The sequence below is a fragment of the Arvicola amphibius genome, chromosome 4, assembly GCF_903992535.2.
Source record: "Arvicola amphibius chromosome 4, mArvAmp1.2, whole genome shotgun sequence".
Lineage (NCBI taxonomy): Eukaryota > Metazoa > Chordata > Mammalia > Rodentia > Cricetidae > Arvicola > Arvicola amphibius.
The window spans coordinates 103,179,362-103,204,983 of record NC_052050.1 but is presented as its reverse complement, the minus strand read 5'-3'; positions in this window follow the sequence as shown (position 1 = coordinate 103,204,983).

The window sequence follows — 25,622 nt, the reverse complement described above, 5'->3', positions numbered from 1 at the left end:
AAGAAGTGAATGGAGTGTTCCATTTCTTTCTGAAAGCTGTACTTTGAACGATAAGCCCTTTATTTTGAACATGTACATAAGTTAGGGCTAGTGTTAGGGTTTAGGGTCATGGTTATGCTTAGGGTTATGGTTGGGGTTAGGGTTGGGGTAAGGGTTTGGGATAGGGTTAGGTTTGGGGTAAGACTTAATGTTAGGGTCAGGGTTAGGGTAAGGGTTAGGGTTAGGGTTAGGTTTAGGGTAAGGGTTAGTGTAAGGTTTAGGGTTAGGGTTTGTTTTAGGTTTAGGGTTAGGATTAGGGTTAACGTTAGGGTTAGGATTAGGGTTAGGGTTAGTGTTAGTGTTAGGTTTAGGGTTAAGATTGAGTTTAGGGTTAAAGTTAGGGTTGTGGTTAGGGTTTTTTTAGAATAAAAGAGAAATGTATAGGGTTAGGTTTATGGTTAGGTTTAGGAGTTACGGTTAGAGTTAGGTTTAGGTTCAGGGTTCAGGTTAGGGTTAGAGTAAGGTCATGGGTAGGGTTAGGGTTATGGTTAGAAAAAAAAGAAAGTGTACATAATTCTTCAGATGCTTTCCTGAGAAACACATACGAATTTTTTCAGAAAAGAAGCACTTTCTTCAAACCGTGCAAAGCATTGTGAGAAGTGAAGGGAGTGTTCCTTTTCTTTTTGAAAGCTGTACTTTGAAAGTTAAGCCCTTTCTTTTAAAATTGTATATATGTTACGGCTACGGTTATGGTTTAGGGTTAGGGTTAGGGATAGGGTTGGGGATAAGTTTCAGGTAAGGGTTAGGTTTAGGGTTAGAGTTGGTGTAAGACTTAGGGTTATCGTTAGGGCAAGGGTAGGGTTAGGGTTATGGTTAGTGTTAGGGTTAATGTTAGGTTTATGGTAAGGTTAGTGTTAGGGTTAATGTTAGGGTTATGGTTAGTGTCAGGATAAGGATTTTGGGTAGGGTTAGGTTTAGTGTTAGGGTTAGGTTTAAGATTAGGTTTAGGGTTAAAGTTAGGGTTATTGTTAGGGTTAGGTTTAGAATAAAATTGAAGTGTTTGGGTTCGGGTTAGGGTTATGGTTAGGAGTTACAGTTAGAGTTAGGTTTAGGTTTAGGTTTAGGGTTAGGGTAAGGTTTAGCGTTAGGATTAGGGTTATGTTTAAGTTTAGTTTTATGGTTAGGGTTAGGGTCAGGGTTAGTGTTATGGTTATGGGTAGAGTTAGGTTAAGGGTTATGGTTACTGTTATTGTTAGGGTTAGGTTTAGTGTTAGGGTTAGGGTAAGGGTTATGGTTAGGGTTAGAAAAAAACAAAGTGTACATAATTCTTCAGATGTTTTCTTGAGAAAAGCTTATGTGTTTCTTTCAAAAGAGAGGCCCTTGTGACAAACAGTGCAAAGCATTACTAGAAGTGAATGGAATGTTCCATTACTTTCTGAAATCCGTACTTTGAAAGATAAGCCCTTTCTTCGGAAATATTACATAATTCCTTAGATGCTTTCCTGAGAAACACATACGCATTTTTCTCAAAAGGGAAGCACTTGCTTCAAACCGTGCAAAGCATGGTTTGTAGTTAAGAGAGTGTTCCATTTCTTTCTGAAAGCTGTACTTTGAAAGATAAGCCCTTTATTTTGAAAGTGTACATAAGTTAGGGTTAGGGTTAGTGTTAGTGTTAGGGTTAGGAGTTAGGGTTAGTGTTATGTTTAGGTTTCTGGTTGGCGGTAGGGTTAGGGTAACGGTTAGGGTTAGGTTTAGAGTTAGTGTTAGTGTTAGGGTTGAGATTAGGTTTGCATAATGGTTAGTTTTAGGTTTAGGGTTTGGGTTATGGTTATGGTTAGGTTTAATGTTAGGGGTAGGGTTAGATTAAGGGTTAGAGTTTTGGTTAGGGTTAGGGTTAGGTTTAGTGAAGCGGCGAAGATTGGAAATAACCAAAAATAGTCCTTTTATAATTATTCAATTTTAATACAAAGGGAGATAAGGGAACTTACAGAACCAAGGGTCCAGCGGAGTGAGCGTGGGGCAAACGAACCGGGCACCTTCCGGCTCCCCAATCCTATTTAAGGGGCATGGCTACCCCGCTGGAGCAGCCACGCCCCTGAACGCAGGGATTGGGCCAGCTGCCCCAACATCTCCCCTTTTTTGTCTAAATAAGACAGATTCAGAAACCAAATACAACTATATACAATGGGAACTGATCATATAAAATTACAAAAAGTAAACAATATCAGGCGAGAAGTATATAACGAAGAATTTTTCTAATCACTCTACTTTGAGAAGTCTAAATAATCTAGAAGGTAGCTACCATTATCTAATCTTCAACCCCATCAAAGATCTGAGAAGGAGAGTAAAATTACCAAAGCAACCAGGAAGCACAAACGAGAAACTTCCAAAAAGTGCAACAGAAGACAGAGACAATTGACTACCTGGGCAACCACACGAAGTCTTGATAGCAATGTTGAGGCAACCAACTTTGGCTGAGGCCTGAAAAAACCTGACATACCATTATACAATGGCAAGGAACCTTTAGTAGAACTATCCTATCCTGTCTTGGCAAGATAAGACAATTCTGTTTTATCCACTTATGGATATTTCGTACTTTAGTCAGTAATGGAGGTATGGGCTTTTCTTTGCCCCAAGGCCAGTTCTGCCAAGTAGAAGACAAACTCCCAGTGGAGTGTCTTTGGTGCTCAACGTTCTCTCGGGAGTAGAGCATTGTTGCCAGGAGTGATTGTGTCTCATAAATACAAAACTGTAGGTTAGATTAAAGGCCATGTTCTACAGTTCTTCAAAGAGGTTGAAGATTATGCTATCTATACTAAATACAACCTCTATGTGTCTAAAAAACCTGATTGTCCTAAATATAAATATGACCAACATATAATTCTCAACACTTATGTAACTGTATGACTAATAGAATAGACAACTGTGCAAAAAATGAAGACAATGATTTCCAAATGTAAACAGGGTCCTTACATAAATAATATCTGAGGTAGAAATGTACAGTGCAATATGGTAAACAATGTCAATATAACAATTGTTTCAAACAGAGGTAGTATCATACTCTCATACAATGTTCAACATATCAATATACAAGAATCAACACTCATCTAGTTTTATTTTCTTTTTTTTTTAAAGAAAAAAAAAGGAAGAAAAACAACAACTCACAAAAATCAATTATTCCTTCAGATCACCAGTTAATCCCTCCCTCCCCCCCCTTTTTTTTAATACATATAGATATACACTTAATTTATACCCCTGAGTCCATATAAAGCCTTCCACAACCCGACCACCCTATGCCAGCCACCAATTAGTGTCCCTAAATCTGAGGGTAAACTTTGTTGGGAGGGGGGGCGTCATCATCCAAGATTGCTTCCAGCTGACATAGGGGCGACTTTTCTTCCCAGGGGTTCCTGTGAAAGCAAATGATGGTAGAATACCCAGGGTAACATTTCGTCTAGGAAAAATGTGTCCAGCCTCTGAATTTTTTTTTTTTTTGAAAAATGAGGCCAGAATGTTGTCAAAAATGTGCACCATTCAAAAGTGTTCTGTGCAATTGGTACCAAAAAACAGGCCAAATATTAGCGCTACTAAGACATGACGTCATAATAACTAGTTGGAGTTGATGTTGCGGGGCCCCGTCTTCATCCTGGAAACTGCAAAGATTACTGAAGAAAAAAAATTTTGTTGTTTGTTGCGAGAGAGATAAGCATTATCTACAAGGACACATACAGACGTATACGTGCATATCTTCAATGAAAGGTGCATTAAAAACAACCATAGATATGAATGAAGGCAAAGAAGGCAAATATATTGGTACCATTATCAACATTATTGTTATTAATATTCTGTCTCATAATTTTACTCCTAACCTGAGACAGAAACTCTGAGAAATCTCTTATAAACAAGCTTGGAATTGGAGAAGGACTGGGCCAGAGTCCAACTCCAAGAAACCAGCTCTGAATATCTATGAAGAAATGCATATTGACACACATACAAAAATTGTTTTTTATACTCACCGAGCTTACCCAATGTTAATGCTGATCCTTGTTGGGTTGCAATTGGTTCCAATTCATCAATATTCAAGGTATGCAGGGTCCCTCAGGTCCTTTGAAGGTGAGCGTCTTCCTGTGGGGATAAGAAAAGAACCCTGCCCCCGTACTATACGTTTCTTACCATCAGTATGGTCACCATCCTTGTGCATGAATTGTTATTTTTCTTTTCCAAGGGGGTTCTCCTCTTCAAACCGAACCTTTATTAATTTTGATGGTATCCACGATTTTTCTTCTCCTGTGGAGACAAGAGCAAAACCCCTTCCCCAGCGCAGCACATCCCCTGGCTTCCATTGTGAGGTTAGCACATCCTTGAAATAAACTGGTTGATTTAATTCAACAGACTTTTCCATTATCCAATGTCTCTCTGCAGCCGTTGTCCCCTTTTCATTAGCGTTGAGAAAATTCAAAGTTAGTAAAGCATTGTGTAATCTATTTCTGGGGGTATTCTCCACTCCCTTTTGCTTGTTTAACATTTCCTTTATCGTCCTATTTGATCTTTCAATGACTGCTTGACCTGTAGGATTGTAGGGTATGCCTGTAACATGCTTAATATTGTAATAGGTAAAAAACCGTTTCATTTTTCTAGAGACATAAGCTGGACCATTATCCATCTTTATTTGCGCAGGTATACCCATGATGGCCATGACTTCTAATAAGTGAGTGATTACTGAATCGGCCTTTTCTGAGCTTAAAGCAGTTGCCCATTGGAATCCTGAATAAGTGTCAATGGTATGGTGTACGTATTTTAATTTTCCAAATTCTGCAAAATGGAACACATCCATCTGCCAAATTTCATTCCTTTTGGTGCCCTTTGGATTAGTCCCTGCAGGCAGTGGTGCTTGGTTATAGAAAGAGCAAGTAGGGCATTTCTTTACAATCTCCTTAGCTTGTTGCCATGTAATAGAAAACTCTTTTTTCAAGCCTTTGCTATTGACATGATGCTTTTCATGAAATTCGGAAGCCTGCAGCACACTACCAATCAATAGCTGATCAATATCTGCATTGCCACGTGCTAAAGGACCTGGCAGACCCGTATGGGATCGGATGTGTGTTATATACATAGGGCAAAGTCTGTTCCTGATCATTTCTTGTACCTGGATAAACAATGAGGTTAGCTCAGTATCCTCAGGTATGAATTCGGCAGTTTCAATATGTAAGATAACTCTTTCTGCATATTGTGAGTCAGTAACAATGTTAAGAGGTTCCTTAAAATCCCTTAGCACCATAAGAATGGCAAATAACTCTGCCTTTTGGACAGAATCATAAGGACTTTGTTCCACCTTACTCAAGTCTTCTGATTTGTAGCCTGCCTTCCCTGATTTATTAGCATCAGTATAAAACGTGCGGGCTCCAGTTATCGGAGCATCACGGACAATTCGAGGAAGAATCAAAGAAGTTCTCTTTATAAAGTTAAGCCTTTTGCTTTTTGGATAGTTGTTATTAATTTCTCCTAAAAAATTAGCACAAGCTCTTTGCCATGGTTCATTATCTTCCCACAATTTTCGTATCTCATCAGCGGTGAAAGGCACTATGATTTCTGCTGGGTCTATGCCTGCTAGTTGGCGAAGTCTCAATTTACCTTTTATGATTAGTTCAGAAACCTTTTCCACATAGGTTTTTAATTTCTTACTTGGCTTATGAGGTAGAAAGAGCCACTCTAAAATAATATCATCTCTTTGCATTAGAATTCCTGTAGGAGAAATTTTTGAAGGCAATATAACGAGAATACTACTGAGTTCTGGATTCACCCTATCCACATGTGCTTCTTGCAATCTTTCTTCAATCATTGTCAGTTCTTTTTCTGCTTCAGCTGTTAATTCTCTGGGACTGTTTAGGTCTCTTTCCCCATCTAAGGTTTTGTTTAAGTGAACTATCATATCAGGTGTTATCCCAACAGCCGGTCGAAGGCTGGAAATGTCTCCCAACAACCTTTGAAAGTCATTAAGAGTATGCAGCTGATCTCTCCTAATTTGTGCCTTTTGTGTCTTAATTTTTTGCAAACCTATTCTATAACCTAGATAATCAACAGAATCTCCTCTCTGAATTTTTTCGGGAGCAATCTGTAATCCCCATTTAGGTAGAACTGTTTTTACCACTTCAAACAGTTTCTCTAAGGTATCCATGTTTGAGTCAGACAATAATATGTCATCGACATAATGATAAATAACGGATTTGGGAAACATCTTGCGTATTATTGGTAATGGTTGATTCACAAAGTATTGGCACAGGGTAGGAGAGTTCAACATGCCCTGTGGGAGGACGGTCCACTGGTATCTCTTGGTAGGTTGAGAGTTATTATAAGTAGGCACAGTGAAGGCAAACTTTTCTCTATCCTTTTCTTGTAAAGGTATTGTGAAGAAACAGTCCTTCAAATCAATAACTATGAGAGGCCATCCTTTTGGTAATAGAGAAGGCAAAGGAAGTCCAGATTGCAGAGAGCCCATAGGTTGAATAATCCTGTTTATAGCTCTGAGATCCGTCACCATTCTCCATTTACCAGATTTTTTCTTAACCACAAATACAGGAGAATTCCAAGGGCTGGTAGATTCTTCTATATGTTGAGCATCCAATTGCTCTTGTACTAGCTGTTCTAAAGCTTGCAACTTTTCCTCAGATAAAGGCCATTGTTTTGTCCATATCGGTTTCTCAGTCAACCATTTTAGAGGTAGGGCCGTTGGTGGTTCTGGAGGGGCATCCATTGGTTTGTGTTCTTGTACAGCCCGAATGGCTGGTTTTCGCCATCTGTAATACCTTTTGATGTTTTCCTCAGAAATATATGCTCTAGAGGCAGCAGGAATGTTAATTTGAGTATTCCATTGCTGCAATAGGTCACGACCCCATAAATTTACTGCAATATTAGCTACATATGGCCTTAATTTTCCTATCTGTCCCTCAGGACCGATGCATTCGACCCATCTAGTGCTTTGCCTTACTCGAGATAGGGTCCCAATTCCCAAAAGTCGAACATTTACATCCTGTAGTGGCCAATACGGATGCCAAGATTCTGGAGTAATGATACTAACATCCGCTCCTGTGTCCAGCAGGCCAGTAATGAAAATGCCATTTACACACACTCTTAACTTTGGTCTTTGATCACTTATAGAAGTTTGCCAAAATACACGTAATTCATCTCTTGGGCTATTTTCGCTTCCAACAGCAGACATGGGGATTTCTAATTGTCCTGACAAGGCATGTTCTCCATTGTAACGGGAAATGACTGGACCACATTCGCCATGGGGGCCTGCGAGAGGCCCCCCATGGCGTTTCCCGCCTGCAACGGATTTCCTTGCCTATCTCTTAATGATTTGCATTCGCTGTCCCAGTGTCTGCCTTTCCCACATCTCCTACATAACCCTGAAGGCTGAGGCCTTCTATTCCTGTTATTCCTGGCAAAGGCATTATTATTATTATTATTTCTGTAAGTCCTTTGTCTGCAATTCCGTTTCATATGTCCCATTCTGCCACAATTAAAACATTTGGTATTCTGATATCTTCTTGTACCGTTGGCAATGGCATCTTCTACCCACTTATCAGCGTGATGGGTGTGATGGGCGTGAAGCTCATTCGATTCAATATTCATTGTATGTAAGACCCATTCCTCCAGGGGTGCTGATCTGATCTTTAGGGGCGTCAATACCCTTTTGCACTCTACATTGGCATTCTCATAAGCCAAGGACTCAATTATTACCTGCCTTGCCTCTGGGTCAGATATCCCTATGTGTACAGCTTTAGTTAGTCTATGTAAAAAGTCCACAAATGGTTCTCTCGGATCTTGTTTAACTCTGATATATGATTCCGTTCTCTTTCTTGGGTCTTGAACCCTGTCCCAAGCTTTCAAGGCTGCGGTAGTACATATGGATAGAGTGTGTTCATCATAATTAGCTTGTTCTAGAGGATCAGAATAAAGTCCTTCACCCATAATTTGATCTAGGGTGATGTCAACTCCCTTTGATCTTTCCTGCTGTTCTAAAAGCCTGGCCTCTTGTCTAAACATGCACTTCCAGCTCAACTGATGACCGTTCTCTAACACAGCTGAGACTAGGTCCAACCAGTCCCTAGGGGTTGGGTTAATTGTAAGGGACCAAGACTTTAGCATCTCCTTAACAAAGGAGCTATGCATCCCAAAATTCATAACAGCTTGTTTAATTTCTTTCAGATCATTCATACGGATAGGTTCCCATGTATATTCCTTGGTGATCTTAGGGTTTTTAGAACCAGTCACCTTTTCTGTAGTTATCACTGGGAAAATAGGTAGAGTTCTATTGAAGCTATCCCGGAGAGTTCTATTCGATGGGGTTGGGACTTTCTTTTGTACTATTTGCTCCTGTTCATGAGAGTCCATAATTTCCTCGATCTTTTCAAATCTATTTACCATTGCCTTCTGCAATGCCTCAATCTCTTGTCCAGTATTATGTTCCAAGGCTTTCATAGAGGATTCAAGGGTATGAAGTTTGTCCAATACCGATAACGTCTCATCCTTGGACAGAATTTTCATGGCATGAATGGTGCCATCTTGTATTGAAATTCTGTCCAGCAATCTTTCATAGCTCTTTGATAAAGTCTTGTTAATACATTTAACGGTTCGAATCTCCTCAGATAATGTTTCAGTTCCTACCGACAGGGATTGTAACTTATGATTCAGATCCGTTGTTCCTGACTCCATACCTTGCATTTTTCTCTCAAGTGATAAAGCCATCTCAGAGAGAGATCTGTTATTCCTTTCCTCATGAAATTCAAACTTCTCCTCGAAAGTTCCAAATTTCTCAAGTAACAAAGCCATCTCAGAGGAAAGTCTATTATCCCTTTCCTCGAGAGCTGCAACCATCTTTTCAAGCTGTTTATTAGTGTTTTCCAAACCATTTATGTCCTTGTTTAGTTTTTTAGCTCCTGCCTGTAAAGACTCTATCTCCTTTTTATTTTCCAACCACGTTGTAATGAAACAAACAAAAATAAAGAAGATACCAAGCCCTGTAAATATCCAGCCAAGGGAAACCACATCTGTATCGCTCAAAAATTCAGTCATCGTGTAGTTGAACAAATTATAGAATCCGTTAATAGTGATATTGTCAGACATTGTTAATCGAAACGGTTGATTTTTAATCAAATGAAAAATTACCTGTAATTACCGTTGTCTGCCACTAGATGGCGTAGGGCCCCAAGTTTCACGTGTTTTAGGAAACCAAAGATGGCATTCCGCGCAGAGCACCGTAGCTGTGGAAGCAGCGGCGAAGTGGCGGGGCGGGGCTTCGGTTCCCTGCAAGAACTTCACAAACGATTTGGCGGGCGACACGGCGCCCTGAGGTGTGGGGAGGGGAGGGGGAGTGTGGCGGGGCGCGCGAGCTGCGCGGGGCGCAGAGCCGAGTACCTGGCTATTGGGACGCACTGCGAGCCGGTTTCCCGCAGCGCGGAGCAGCCCGTGAGACCGGGCAAACGGCTCCCGGGCAGCAGGCCTGGTTTCAGGTGGCTTGGCGGGCCGGAGCAAGCCGCGGTTTCGTCTGGAGGGAGGGGGAGCGCGCGCTCACGGGATGACCGGCCGGGCCGCGGGGCCAAAGCGAGTCGCGGTTTGTCCCACGTAAGGTTTTTAAGTGGATGTAGCCACGTTGGGCGCCAGATGAAGCGGCGAAGATTGGAAATAACCAAAAATAGTCCTTTTATAATTATTCAATTTTAATACAAAGGGAGATAAGGGAACTTACAGAACCAAGGGTCCAGCGGAGTGAGCGCGGGGCAAACGAACCGGGCACCTTCCGGCTCCCCAATCCTATTTAAGGGGCATGGCTACCCCGCTGGAGCAGCCACGCCCCTGAACGCAGGGATTGGGCCAGCTGCCCCAACAGTTTAGGGTTAGGGTTAGGGTTAGGGTAAGGGTTAGGGTTATGGTTAGTGTTAGTGTTAGGTTTAGGGTAAGTTTTAATGTTAGGGTTAGATTTAGGGTTAGGTTTATGGTTATTGTTAGTGTTAGCGTTAATATTTGGTAGGGTTAAAGTAAGGATTAGGGTTAGGGTTAAGGTTATGTTTAGGGTTAAATTTAGGGTAGGTTTAGACAAAAAAGAAGTGTATAGGCTTATGGTTAGGGTTAGAGATAGAGTTAGGATTTTGGTAAGAGTTAGGGTTAGGTTTCGGGTTAGGGTTAGAGTTAGTTTTATGGTAGGGTTAGGGTTAGAGTTAAAGTTAGGGTTAGATTTAGGGTTAGGGTTAGTGTTAGTTTTAAAAAAAGAAAGTGTACATAATTCTTCTGATGCTTTTTTGAGAAAATCTTATGTGTTGCTCTCAAAAGAGAAGCACTTGCGACAAGCAGTGCAAAGCATTGCAAGAAGTGAATGGAGTGTTGCATTTCTTTCTAAATGTTTTACTTTGAAAGATAAGCACTTTGTTTTGAAAGTGTACATAATTCTTCAGATGCTTTCCTGAGAAATGCATTCGTGTTACTTTCCAAGAACAAGCACTTGCTTCAAACAATGCAAAGATTTGCTAGAATTGAATGGAGAGTCCAATTTTTTTAAGAAAGCTATACTCTAAAAGATAACACCTTTCTTTTGAAAGAGCAGATAATTCTTCATATTCTTTCCGTACAAAAGCTTATGCATTTCTCTCAAAAAAGAGGCCCTTCGGACAATAGTGCAAAGCATGACTAGAAATGAATGGAATGTTCCATTACTTTCTGAATGCTGTACTTTGAAAGATGAGCCCTTTCTTTGCAAAGTTTACATAATCCTTTAGATGCTTTCCTGAGACACACATAAGCATTTCTGTCAAAAGAGAAGCACTTTCTTCAAACCATGCAAAGCATGGCGAAAAGTGAATGGAGTGTTCCATTTCTTTCTGAAAGCTGTACTTTGAAAGATAAGCCCTTTATTTTGAAAGTTTACATAATTTGGGGTTAGTTTTAATGTTACAGTTACCGTTAATTTTAGGGTTAAGATAAGGGTTAGTGTTAGGGTTAGGGTAAGTGTTAGAGTTAGGGTTCGGGTTAGGTTTAGTGCTAGTGTTAAGGTTATGGTTCTGGTAAGGGGTAGGGTTAGGTTTAGGTTTACATTTAGTGTTAGTGTTAGCTTAGGGTTAGTATTAGGGTAAGGGTTATGGTTAGCGTTAGGGTTAGGGTTAGGTTTAGGGTTATGCTTAGGGTGAGGGCTAGGCTTAGTGTTAGGGTTATGGTCAGAGTTAGGTTTTGAGTTAGAGTTAGTGTTAGATTTAGGGTTAGGGTTAGTGTTTGGTTTAAAAAAAAGAAAGTGTACATAATTCTTCAGATGCTTTCCTGAGAAACACACACGAGTTTCTCTCAAAAGAGAAGCACTTGCTTCAAACAGTGTAACGCATAGCTAGAAGTGAATGGAGTGTTTCATTTCTTTCTGAAAGATGTACTTTGAAAGATAAGCCCTTTATTTTGAAAGTGTACGTAGGTTAGAGTTAGGGTTAATGTTAGTGTTAGGGTTAAGGTTAGGGTTAGGGTAAGGTTCAGTGTTTGGGTTAGCTTTATGGATAGGGTTAGGGTTAGGGTTAGGGTAAGTTTTAATGTTAAAGTTATGGTTAGGTTTAGTGTTAGGGTTAGGTTTAGTGTTAAGGTTATGGATAGGGTTTGGTTAGTGGTTAGGATTAGGTTTAGGGTTATGATTAGGGTTAGTTATAGGGTTAGGTTTAGGGTTAGAAACAAAGAATGTGTACATAATTCTTCAGATGCTTTCATGAGAAAAGCTTATGCATTTTCCTCAAAAGAGAAGCACTTGTGACAAGCAGTGCAAAGCATTGCTAGAAATGAATGGAATGTTGCATTTCTTTCTAAATGTTTTATTTTGAAAGATAGCCACTTTGTTTTGAAAGTGTACATAATTCTTCAGATGCTTTCCTGAGAAACGCATACGTGTTTCTTTCCAAGAACAAGCACTTGGTTCAAACAGTACAAAGCACTCCTAGAATCGAAGGGAGAGTTCTACTTTTATATGAAAGCTGTACTTTGAAAGATAAGCAATTTATTTTTAAAGTGTACATAATTCTTCATATGTTTTCTGTATAAAAGCTTAGGCATTTCTCTCAAAAGAGAGGCCCTTGCGACAAACAGTGCAAAGCATGACTAGAAATGAATGGAATTTTCCATTACTTTCTGAACACTGTACTTTGAAAGAGGAGCCCTTTCTTTTGAAAGTTTACATAATTTTTGATGCTTTTCTGAGAAACACATGCACGTTTCTCTCAAAAGAGAAGCACTTGCTTCAAACCGTGCATAGCATGGTGAGAAGTGAATGGAGTGTCCCATTTCTTTCTGAAAGCTGTACTTTGAAAGATAAGCCCTTTATTTTGAAAGTGTACATAAGTTAGGGTTAGGGTTAGTGTTAAGTTTAGGGTTAAGGATAGGGTTAGAGTAAGCGTTAGGGTTAGGGTTAGGGTAAGAATTAGGGGTGAGGTTAGGGTTAGTGCTAGGGTTAAGGTTAGGGTTAGTGTAAGGGTTAGGGTTAGGTTTAGGTTTAGGGTTATGGTTAGTATTAGTGTTATTATTAATGTTAAGGTAAGGGTTATGGTTAGCGTTAGGGTTAGTGTTAGGGTAAGGTTTAGGGTTAGGGTTAGGGTTAGTGTTATGGTAGGGTTAGGTTAAGAGTTAGGGTTAGGGCTAGAGTTGGAGTTAGGGTTAGATTTAGGTTTAGGGATAGGGTTAGTGTTAGTGTTAAAAAAAGAAAGTGTACATAATTCTTCAGATGCTTTCTTGAGAATAGCTTATGTGTTTCTCTCAAAAGAGAAGCTCTTGCGACAAGTAGTCAAATCATTGCTAGAAGTGAATGGAATGTTGCATTTCTTTCTAAATGTTTTACTTTGAAAGATAAGCACTTTGTTTTGAAAGTGTACATAATTCTTCTGATGCTTTACTGAGAAATGCATATGTGTTTCTTTCCAAGAACAAGCACTTGCTTCAAACAGTGCAAAGCATTGCTAGAATTGAATGGAGAATCCTATTTTTTTTATGAAAGCTATACTCTAAAACATAACAGCTTTCTTTTGAAAGAGTAGATAATCCATCATATGCTTTCTGTATAAAAGCTTATGCATTTCTCTCAAAAGAGAGGCCCTTGCGACAAACAGTGCAAAGCATGACTAGAAATCATTGGAATGTTCCATTACTTTCTGAATGCTGTACTTTGAAAGATGAGCCCTTTCTTTGTAAAGTTTACATAATCTTTTAGTTGCTTTCCTGAGGAACACATCCGCGTTTCTCTCAAAAGAGAAGCACTTGTTTCAAACAGTTTAAAGCATGGTTAGTAGTGAATGAAGTGTTCCATTTCTTTCTGAAAGCTGTATTTTGAAAGATAAGCCCTTTATTTTGAAAGGGTACATAATTTAGGGTTAGGGTTAGTCTTACGGTTAGGATTAAGGCTAGGGTTAGGGTATGGGTTAGTGTTAAGTTTAAGGTAAGGGTTAGGGTTAGGGTTCGGGTTAGGGTTAGTGCTTGGGTTAAGGTTAGGTTTAGGGTAAGGGATAGCATTACTGTTTTGGTTACATTTAGTGTTAGTGTTAGGTTTAGGGTTAGTATTAGGGTAAGGATTAGGGTTAGCATTAGGGTTAGGGTTAGGGTTAGTTTTAGGGTTAAGCTTAGGGTGAGGGTTAGGGTTCGTCTTAAGGTTATGGTTAGGTTAGTTTTTGAGTTAGGGTTAGTGTTAGATTTAGGGTTAGGGTTAGGGTTAGGCTAGTGTTAGGTTTTAAAAAAAAGAAAGTGTACATAATTCTTCAGATGCTATCCTGAAATACACATACGTGTTTCCCTCAAAAGAGAAGTGCTTGCTTCAAACAGTGTAAAGCATTGCGAGAAGAGAATGGAGTGTTCCATTTCTTTTTTAAAGCTGTACTTTGAAAGATAAGCCCTTTATTTTGAACATGGACATAAGTTAGGGTTAGGATTAGTGTTACGGTTTGGGTTAAGTTTAGGGTTATGGTAAGGGTTAGTGTTAGGGTTAGAGTAAGGGTTAAGGTTAGGGTTCGGGTTAGGGTTAGTGCTAGATTAAGGTTAGGGTTAGGGTAAGAGATAGGGTTAGGGTTCTGGTTACATTTACTGTTAGTGTTAGGGTTAGGGTTAGTGTTAGTTTAATTGTTAGGGTTAGCATTTCGGTTAGGGTTAGGTTTAGGTTTAGGGTTAAGATTAGTGTTTTGGTTAGGGTTAGTCTTACGGTTATGGTTAGGGTTAGGTTTTGAGTTAGAGTTAGTGTTAGATTTAGGGTTAGGGTTAGGGTTAGTGTTAGGTTTTAAAAAAAAGAAAGTGTCCATAATTCTTCAGATCTTTCCAGAGAAACACATACGCGTTTCTCTCAAAAGAGAAGCACTTGCTTCAAACACTGTAAAGCATGGCGAGAAGTTAATAGAGTGTTTCATTTCTTTTTGAAAGATGTACTTTGAAAGATAAGTTAGGGTTAGCGTTAGTGTTAGGGTTAGGGTTAAGTTTAAGGTTAGGGTAAAGTTTATGGTTAGTGTTAGGGTTAGGTTTAGGGTAAGGTTAGTATTAGGGTCAATGTTAGGTTTAGGGTTAGTGTTAGGGTAAGGGTTAGGGTTAGGGTTAGGGTTAAAGTTAGGGTTATGGTTTGGGTTAGGTTTAGAATAAAATTGAAGTGTTTGGTTTAGGGTTAGGTTTAGGGTTAGGAGTTACAGTTAGAGTTAGGTTTAGGTTTAGGTTTAGGATTGGGTTTAGGGTTAGGGTTATGGTTAGGGTAATGTTTAGGGTTAGGGTTAGTGTTATGGTTTAGGCTTAGGGTTATGGTTTAGGCTTAGGGTTATGGTTTAGGCTTAGGGTTACGGTTTGGGTTAGGGTTAGGGTTAGTTTTAGAGTTATGGTTACTATTAGGGTATGGGTTAGTGTTAGTGTTATTGTTAGGGTTAGGTTTAGGGTTAGGTTTAGGGTTAGTGTTAGGGTTAAAAAAAAGAAAGTGTACATAAGTCTTCAGATGCTTTTCTGAGAAACACATACATGTTTCTTCCCAAGAACAAGCACTTGATTCAAACAGTGCAAAAGATTGCTAGAATTAAATGGAGAGTTATATTTTTTATGAAAGCTGTACTATGAAAAAGAACACCTTTCTTTTGAAGGTGTACATAATTCTTCATATGCTTTCTGTATAAAAGCTTATGCTTTTCTCTCAAAAGAGAGGCCCTCATGACAAACACTGAATATTATTACCAGAAGTGAATGGAATGTTCCATTACTTTCTGTCCACTGTACTTTGAAAGATGAGAGGTTTTTGGAAAGTTTACATAATTCTTTTGATGCTTTCCTGAGAAACACATACGCATTTCTTCCCAAGAACAAGCACTTGATTCAAACAGTGCAAAGCATTGCTAGAATTAAATGGAGAGTTATATTTTTTATGAAAGCTGTACTATGAAAAAGATCACCTTTCTTTTGAAAGTGTACATAATTCTTCATATGTTTTCTGTATAAAAGCTTATGCATTTCTCTCAAAAGAGAGGCCCTCATGACAAACAGTGCAAATTATTACCAGAAGTGAATGGAATGTTCCATTACTTTCTGTCCGCTGTACTTTGAAAGATGAGAGGTTTTTTTGGAAAGTTTACATAATTCTTTTGATGCTTTCCTGAGAAACACATACGCATTTCTCTCAAAAGAGAAGCACTTGCTTCAAACCGTGCATAGCATGGACAGAAGTGAATGGAGTGTTCCAGTGCTTTCTGAAAGCTGTACTTTGAAAGATAAGCCCTTGCTTATGAAAGTGTACATAAGCTAGGGTTAGGGTTAGTGTTACGGTTAGGGTTAAGGTTAGGGTTTCGGTATGGGTTATTGTTAGGGATAGCTTAAGTGTAGAAGGAACGGCGGGGCTGTGTCCCGCCACCCAGCTAGCTTTATCCAAAATAATTACATGGAAACTGTATTCTTTTAAAACACTGCCTGGCCCATAGTTTGAGCCTCTTATTGGCTAATTCTCACATCTTCCTTTAACCCATATTTAGTAATCTGTGTAGCACCACGAGGTGTGGCTTACCAGGAGAGATCTTAACCTGCGTCCATCTCAGAGAGGAGAAGCATGGAGACTCACTATGGTGACTGAAGCGTCTCCCCACTCCTGCTACCCAGCATTCTGTTCTGTCTACTCCGCCTACCTAATTTTCTGTTCTCTTAAAGGGCCAAGGCAGTTTTTTATTAATAATGAAAGTAACACATAGACACTCCTCCATCACTTAAGGATTAGAATTAGGTTTCAGTTTAGGGTTAGTGCTAGGTTTAAGGTTAGGGTTAGTGTAAGGCTTATGGTTAGGGTTAGGGTTATGGTTTGTGTTAGTGTTAGTGTTACGGTTAGGGTTAGGGTAAGGCTTAGGGTTAGCGTTAGGGTTAAGGTTAGGTTTAGGCTTAGGGTGCGGGTTATGGTTAGTGTTAGGGTTATGGTTAGGGTTAGGTTAGGGTTAGAGTTAGTGTTAGATTTTGGGTTAGGATTAGGGTTATGGTTATTTTTTTTAAAAAGGAAGTGTACTTAATTTTTCAGATGCTTTCCTGAGAAACATATCTGCGTTTCTCTGAAAAGAGAAGTACTTGCTTTAAACCATGTAAAGCATGGCGAGAAGTGAATGGAGTGTTTCATTTCTTTCTGAAAGATGTACTTTGAAAGATAAGACCTTTCTTTTGAAATTGTACATAAGTTAGGGTTAGGTTTAGGATTAGGGTTAGTGTTATGGTCAGGGTTAGGAGTTATGGTTAGAGTTAGGTTTAGGTTTAGGGTTAGAGTTAGGTTTAGGGTTAGGCTAAGTTTTAATGTTTAAGTTTTAAGTTTTAATGTTTGGGTTAGGTTTAGTCTTAGGGTTAGGGTTAGGATTACCGTTAGGTTTAGGTTAAGGGTTATGATTAGGGTTAGGATTATGTTTAGGGTTAGTTTCAGGGTTAGGGTTAGGGTTAGCGTTAGGGTAAGGGTTAGGGTTCACGCTAGGATTATGGTTTGAGTTAGGTTTAGGTTAGGGTTATGGTTAGGGTTAGTGTTAGGTTTATGGTTAGCGTTAGGTTAAGGGTTAGGGTTAGTGTTAGAGTTAGGCTTAGATTTAGGGTTAGGGTTAGGGTTAGGGTTAGGGTTAGTGTTAGGGTTAGCCTTAAAAAAAAGAAAGTGTACATCATTCTTCTTTTGCTTTCCTGAGAAACACATACGTGTTTCTCTCAAAAGAGAAGCACTTGCTTCAAACCGTGCCAAGCATGGCAAGAATTGAATGCAGTGTTCCATTTCTTTCTGAAAACTGCACTTTGAAAGTGTACACAAGATAGGGTTAGTGTTTTGGTTTAGGGTTAGGGTTTGTGTTAGGGTTAGTGTTAGGGTTAGGAGTTAAGGTAAGAGTTATGTTTTTGCTTCGTCTTAGGGTTAGGGTAAAATTTAGGGTTAGGGTTAGGGTTACGGTTAGGGTTAGGGTTAGTGTTAGGGTTAGGTCTAGGCATAGTTTAAGGGTTAGGGTTAGTGTTAGGTTTAGGTTTAGGGTTAGAGTTAGTGTTAGTGTTAGGGTTAAGGTTTGTGTTAGGTTAGGTTTTTACGGTTAGGGTTAGAGTTAGAGTCAGTGTTAGATTTAGGATTAGGGTTAGGGATAGTGTTAGGGTTAAAAAAAAGAAAGGATATATAATTCTTCAGATGCTTTTCTGATAAACACATACACATTTCTCTCAAAAGTGAAGCCCTTGCTTCAAACCGTGCCAAGCATGGTGAGAAGTCAATGGAATGCTCACTTCTTTCTGAAAGATGTACTTTGAAACAAAAGACCATCCTACTGTAAGTGTACATAAGTTTGGGGTAGGGTTAGGGTTTAGTGTTAGGTTTAGTTTTAGGGTTAGCGTTAGTGTTAGGAGTTAGAGTTAGAGTTAGAGTTAGGTTTTGCGTTAGTGTTTTGGTTGGGGTAAAGTTTAGGGTTAGGGTTAGTGTTGGGGTTAGGGTTAGGTTTATGTTTAGTTTAAGAGTTAGGGTTAGGTTTATGTTTAGTTTAAGGTTTACGGTTAGGTTTAGTGTTGGGGTTAGTGTTAGGTTTAGGTTAAGTGTTAATGTTAGTGTCAGAGTTAGGGTTAGCTTTATGGTTAGGGTTAAGGTTAGGGTTAGGGTTACTGTTATTGTTAGGGTCAAGTTTAGGGTTATCATAAGGGTTATGGTTAGGTTTAGGTTTAGGTTTATGGTTAGGGTTACGTTTAGTGCTAGGATTTGGGTTAGGGTAAGGGTTAGGTTTGGGGTTAAGTTTAGGGATAGGGTTAGGTTTAGGTTTAGGGTCAGGGTTAGTGTTAGGGTGAGTGTTCGGGTTAGGGTTAGGTTTAGGGTAAGGGTTTTTGTTAGGGTAGAGTTAGGGTTAGGTTTTTGTTTATAGTTAGGGTTGGCATTAATATTTGGTTAGGGTTAGCCTAAGGCTTAGGCTGAGGGTTAGGGTTAGTGTTAGTGTTAGGGGTAAGGTTAGGTTTAGGGTTAATTTTAGGGTTAGGTTTAGAAAAAAATGGAAGTGTATAGGGTGATGGTTAGGGTTAGAGTTAGGGTTAGGGTTTGGGTAAGGGTTAGGGTTAGGTTTCGTGTTAGGGTTAGTTTTAAGGTTATGGTTAGTGTTAGATTAAGGGTTAGGCTTAGGTTTAGTGTTACGGTTACTGTTTTTTAAGGTTAGGATTAGGGTAAGGTTTAGGGTTAGTGTTAGGGTTAGTTATAGTGTTGGGTTTAGGGTTAGGGTTAGTGTTAGGGCGATGTTTAGGGTTAGGTTAAGGGTTAGGGTTAGGGTTAGAGTTAGAGTTAGGGTTAGATTTACATTTAGTGTTAGGGTTAGGGTTAGGGTAAGTTTTAATATTAGGTTTAGGGTTAGGTTTATTGTTAGGGTTAGGGTTTGGGTTATGATTAGGGTTAGGGTAGTGGTTAGGAATAAGGTTAGGATTATGGTTAGGGCTAGTTTTAGGGTTAGGGTTTGGTTAGGGTAAGGGTTAGGGTTAACATTAGGGTTAGTGTTAGGGTTAGGGTTGGGGTTAGAGTTAAGGTTAGTGTTAGTGTTATTTTTTTGTTAGGTTAAGGGTTAGGGTTAGGGTTTCAGTTGGAGTCAGGGTTAGATTTAGGATTTGGGTTATGGATAGTGTTATGTTTTCAAAAAAGTAAGTGTACATAGTTCTTCAGATTCTTTTTTTTTTTTTCTCATGGTTTATTTTTTTTTATATTTAAAAATTTCCATCTCCTTCCCTCCTCCTCCCCCATCCCTCCCCTCCTTCTCCCCTTTCTCTCCCCTCCTTCTCCCCCTTCCCTCCCCTCCCCTCCACCCATACCTCCCCTCCCTCCCTCTCAAGGCCAAGGAGCCATCAGGGTTCCCCACTCTATGCTAAGACCAAGGTCCTCCCAACTCCCCCCAGGTCCAGGAAGGTGATCGACCAAGCTGAGAAGGCTCCCACAGAGCCCGTCCATGAAGAACAATCAGAGCCCAGAGCCATTGTCCTTTGCTTCTCAGTCAGCCCCCGCTGTTGGCCACACTCAGAGAGACGGGTTTGGTCGCATGATCCATCAGTCCCATTCCAACTGGAGTTGGTGATCTCCCATTAGTTCTGTCCCACCGTCTCCATGAGTGAACGCACCCCTCTCGTTCCTGACTTTCTCCCTCATGTTCTCGCTCCTTCTGCTCCTCATCGGGACCTTGGGAGCTCAGTCCAGTGCTCCAATGTGGGGCTCAGTCACCTTCCCCATCTGTCGCCAGCTGGAGGTTCCCTCACGGTCCTGACTTTCTTTCTCATGTTCTCTCTCCTTCTGCTCCTCATCAGGACCTTGGGAGCTCAGTCCGGTGCTCCAAGGTGGGGCTCTGTCATTTTCTTCATCTATCGTCAGGTGGAGGTTCTATGGTGATATGCAAGAAATTCATCAGTATGGCTATAGGAACTGGCCTTTTCAGGCTCCCTCTCCTCAGCTGCCCAAGGAACTAACTGGGGGCGTCTCCCTGGAAACCTGGGAACCCCTCTAGGGTCAAGTCTCTTGACAACCCTCAGGTAGCTCCTTAAATTCAGATATATGCTTCCCTGCTCCCATATCCACCCTTCCTATATCCCAAGCACCCCATTCCTCCGAGCTCCCCCCGCTCTCCCCTTCACACTTTTCTCTCCCCATCTTCCCTTGGCCCAGTCTTGCCCAACCCTCAAGTTCCCAATTTTGCCTGGCGATCGTGTCTACTTCCAATATCCAGGAGGATTACTATATCTTTTTTGGGAGTTCACCTTCTTATTATCTTCTCAAGGATCCCAAACTTATAGGCTCGATGTCCTTTAATCATGGCTAGAAACCGAATATGAGTGAGTACATCCCATGTTCATCTTTATGGGTCTGGGTTACCTCACTCAGAATAGTGTTTTCTATTTCCATCCATTTGCCTGCAAAATTCAAGATGTCATTGTTTTTTACCGCTGAGTAGTATTCTAGCATGTATATATTCCACAGTTTCTTCATCCATTCTTCCACTGAAGGGCATCTAGGCTGTCTCCAGGATCTGGCTATTACAAATAATGCTGCTATGAACATAGATGAGCATATGCTTTTGTTGTATGATTGGGCATCTCTTGGGTAGATTCCCAATAGTGGAATTGCTGGGTCCTGGGGTAGGTTGATCCCGAATTTCCTGAGAAACCGCCACACTGCTTTCCAAAGTGGTTGCACAAGTTTGCATTCCCACCAGCAATGGATGAGTGTGCCCCTTACCCCACAACCTCTCCAGCAAAGGTTATTATTGGTGTTTTGGATTTTAGCCAATCTGACAGGTGTAAGATGATATCTCAAAGTTGTTTTGATTTGCATTTCCCTGATAGCTAGGGAGGTTGAGCATGACCTTAAGTGTCTTTTGGCCATTCGAACTTCTTCTGTTGAGAATTCTCTGTTCAGTTCATCGCCCCATTTTTTAATTGGGTTAATTGGCATTTTACCGTCTAGTCTCTTGAGTTCCTTATATATTTTAGAGATCAGACCTTTGTCAGTTGCAGGGTTGGTGAAGATCTTTTCCCAGTCAGTAGGCTGCCTTTGTGTCTTAGTGACAATGTCCTTTGCTTTACAGAAGCTGCTCAACTTCAGGAGGTCCCATTTATTCAATGTTGCCCTTAAAGTTTGTGCAGCTGGGGTTATGCATAGGAAACGGTTCCCTGTGCCCATTTGTTGTAGAGTACTTCCCACTTTCTCCTCTATCAATCTCAATGTGTTCAAATTAATATTGAGGTCTTTAATCCATTTGGACTTGAGTTTTGTGCATGGTGATAGATATGGATCTACTTTTCATTCTTCTACAGGTTGACATCCAGTTATGCCAGCACCATTTGTTGAAGATGCCCTCTTTTTTCCATTGTGTACTTTTGGCTCCTTTATCAAAAATCAGGTGTTCATAGGTTTGTGGTTTAAGATCCGGGTCTTCTATACGATTCCATTGGTCAACTTCTCTGTTCTTATGCCAATACCAAGCCGTTTTCAATACTGTAGCTCTGTAATAGAGTTTGAAGTCAGGGATGGTAATGCCTCCAGAAGTACCTTTATTGTATAAGATTTTTTTGGCTATCCTGGGTTTCTTGTTTTTCCATATAAAGTTGATTATTGTCCTCTCAATCTCTGTGAAGAATTTTAATGGGACCTTGATTGGGATTGCATTGAATCTATAGATTGCTTTTGGTAGAATTGCCATTTTTACTATGTTGATCCTCCCAATCCACGAGCAGGGGAGATCCTTCCATTTTCTGGTATCCTCTTCAATTTCTTTCTTCAAAGACTTAAAGTTCTTGTCAAATAAATCCTTCACTTCCTTGGTTAGCGATACTCCCAGATATCTTATGCTATTTGTGGCTATTGTGAAAGGTGATACTTCTCTGATTTCCCTCTCTGCTTCCTTATCCTTTGTGTATAGGAGGGCGACTGATTTTTTGGAGTTGATCTTGTATCCTGCCACGTTACTGAAGGAGTTTATCAGCTGTAGGAGTTCTTTGGTGGAGTTTTTGGGGTCGCTTATGTATACTATCATATCATCTGCAAATAATGAAAGTTTAACTTCTTCCTTTCCAAATTGAATCCCCTTGATTCCCTTATGTTGTCTTATTGCTATTGCTAGAACTTCAAGCACTATATTGAAGAGATAAGGAGAGAGTGGACAGCCTTGTCGTGTTCCTGAATTTAGTGGGATAGCCTTGAGTTTCTCTCCGTTTAATTTGATGTTAGCTGTCGGCTTGCTGTAAATAGCTTTTATTATATTTAGGAATGACCCTTGTATCCCTAATCTCTCCAAGACCTTTATCATAAAAGGGTGCTGAATTTTGTCAAATGCTTTTTCAGCATCTAATGAGATGACCATATGGTTTTTTTTCCTTCAGTTTGTTTATATGATGGATTACATTAATAGATTTTCGTATGTTGAACCAGCCCTGCATCTCTGGGATGAAGCCTACTTGATCGTAATGGATAATTTTTCTAATGTGTTCTTGGATTCGGTTTGCCAGTATTTTATTGAGAATTTTTGCGTCCATGTTCATGAGTGAGATTGGCCTGTAATTCTCTTTCTTGGTTGAGTCTTTGTGTGGTTTAGGTATCAGGGTAACTGTAGCTTCATAGAAGGAATTTGGCAGTGACTCTTGTGTTTCTATATTATGAAATACCTTAAGGAGTATAGGTATTAGGTCTTCTTGGAAGTTCTGGTAGAATTCCGCATTGAAACCATCTGGTCCTGGGCTCTTTTTGGTAGGGAGGTTTCTGATAACAGTTTCTAATTCTTCGCGACTAACAGGACGATTTAGAGCATTTACCTGGTCCTGGTTTAACTTTGGTATATGGTATTTATCTAAAAAACTGTCCATTTCTTTTACATTTTCCAATTTTGTGGCATACAGGCTTTTGTAGTAAGATCTAATGATTTTCTGAATTTCCTCTGTGTCTGTGGTTATGTCCCCCTTTTCATTTCTGATCTTGTTAATTTGCGTGTTCTCCCTCTGCCGTTTGATTAGATTGGCTAAGGGTTTGTCAATCTTGTTGATTTTCTCCAAGAACCAGCTTCTTGTTTCATTGATTCTTTGGATTGTTTTCTGTGTTTCTATTTTGTTGATTTCTGCCCTCAATTTGATTATTTCCAGTCTTCTACTTCTCCTAGGTGAGTCTGCTTCTTTTTCTTCCAGAGCTTTCAGGTGTGCTGTTAAGTCACCAATGAGTGCTTTCTCCGTTTTCTTTAAGTGGGCACTTAGTGCTATGAACTTTCCTCTTAGCACTGCTTTCATTGTGTCCCATAGGTTTGAGTATGTTGTGTCTTTGTTTTCATTAAATTCAAGAAAGACTTTAATTTCTTTCTTTATTTCTTCCTTTACCCAGGTGTGGGTCAGTAGTTGACTGTTCAGTTTCCATGAGTTTGTGGGCCTTCTGGGGGTAGCATTGTTGTTGAATTCTAATTTTAATCCATGGTGATCCGATAAGACACAGGTGGTTACTAATATTTTTTTGTAACTGTGGAAGTTTGCTTTGTTACCAAGTATATGGTCAATTTTCGAAAAGGTTCCATGAGCCGCAGAGAAGAAGGTATATTCTTTCCTATTTGGGTGGAATGTTCTATAGATGTCTGTTAAGTCCATTTGGTTCATTACCTCCATTAAGTATTTTAATTCTCTGTTAGGTTTCTGTCTGATTGACCTGTCCATTGGTGAGAGAGGAGTGTTGAAGTCTCCAACTATTAGTGTGTGTGGTTTGATGGCTGCCTTGAGTTCTAGAAGAGTTTCTTTTACATAAGTGGGAGCTTTTATATTAGGGGCATAGATATTCAGGATTGAGACTTCATTCTGAAGGATTTTTCCTGTTATGAGTATAAAGTGTCCCTTTCCATCTCTTCTGATTGATTTTAGTTTGAAGTCAACTTTGTTGGAAATTAGTATGGCCACACCCGCTTGTTTCTTAGGGCCATTTTCTTGATAAACCTTTTCCCAACCCTTTACTCTGAGTAGGTGCCTGTCTTTGTGGTTGAGGTGTGTTTCTTGTAAACAGCAAAATGTTGGATTCTGTTTTCGTATCCAGTCTCTTAGCCTGTGCCTTTTTATAGGTGAATTGAGTCCATTGATATTAAGTGATATTAATGACCAGTGGTTGTTAACTTCAGTCATTTTTAGTAGTAGAGTTTGTGTGTTTCCCTTCTTCTAGTTGTGCTGGTGAAGGGTCGCTAGATGCCTGAGTTATTGTCGGCGTTGTTGGACTCCTTTTCAGATTCTTTCATGAGAAACACATACGCATTTCTCTCAAAAGAGAAGCACTTGCTTCAAATCATGCAAAGCACAGCAAGAAGTGAAAGGAGTGTTCCATTTCTTTCTAAAAGCCGTACTTTGAAAGAGAAAACCATCCTATTGTAAGTGTACATAAGTTAGGGTTAGGGTTAGTGTTAGGGTTAGTGTTAGGGTTAGGAGTTAGCGTTAGAGTTAGGTTTTGGGTTATTGTTATGGTTAGTGTAAAGTTTAGAGTTATGGTTAATGTTAGGGTTAGGGTTAGTGTTAGGGTTAAATTAAGGGTTAGGGTAAGGGTTAGGATTAGGTTTAGGGTTAGGTTTAGGGTTAGTTTAAATATTAGGGTTAGGTTTAGTGTTGGGGTTAGTGTTAGGTTTAGGTCAAAGTTAATGTTAGGGTTAGAGTTAGGGTTAGCTTTATTCTTAGGATTAGGGTAAGGGTTATGGTTAGGGTGAGGATTAGTGTTATTGTTAGGGTTAAAGTTAGGGTTATTGTCAGGGTGGGAGTTAGGTTTAGGTTTAGGTTAATGGTTAGGGTTAGGTTTAGTGCTAGGGTTAGGGTTAAGGTTAGCGTTAGGTTTAGGTTTAGGTTTAGGGTAAGGTTTAGTGTTAGGGTTAGTGTTAGTGTTAGGGTTAGGGTTATGTAAAGGGTTAGGGTTAGGTTTAGAGTTAGATTTAGTGTTAGATTTAGGATTGGGGTTATGGTTAGTGTTAGGGTGAAAAAAAGGAAGTGTACATAATTCTTCAGATGTTTTCCTGAGAAACACATATGTGTTTCTCTGAAAAGAGAAGCACTTGCTTCAAACTGTGCAAAGCAACCCGAGAAGTGAATGGAGTGTTCCATTTCTTTCTGAAAAATGTACTTTGAAAGGTAAGCCCTTTCATTTGAAAGTGTATATAAGTTAGAGCTAGGGTTAGTGTTAGTGCTAGGGTTAGGGGTTAGGGGTTAGGGTTAGGGTTAGGGTTAGGGGCAGCATTAGGGTTAGGGTTAGGGTTAGGGGTTACGGTTAGGGTTAGGGTTAGGGTCAGGGTTTTGTTTAGGTTTAGGTTTAGTGTTAATGTTTTGGTTAGGGTTAGGGTTAGGGTTAGGGGCTAGGGTTAGGGTTAGGTTTAGGGTTAGATGTTAGGGTTAGTGTTGGAGTTAGGGTTAAGTTTAGGGTTAGCGTAAGTGGTAGGGTTAGGTTTAAGTTTAGGGTTATGGTTAGGATTAAGTTTAGTGTTAGTCTTAGGGTTAAGGAAAGGGTAAGTGTTAATGTTAGGTTTAGGGTTAGCTTTAGGGTTATGGTTTGGGTTAGGATTAGGGTTAGTTTTAGGTTTAAGGGTTAGGGTTTTGGATAGGGTTAGGGTAGGTTTAGAATTAGGGTTAGGTTTAAGAGTAAGGGTTAGGGTTAGGGTTAGGGTTAGGGTTAGGGTTTAGGGTTACGGTTAGGA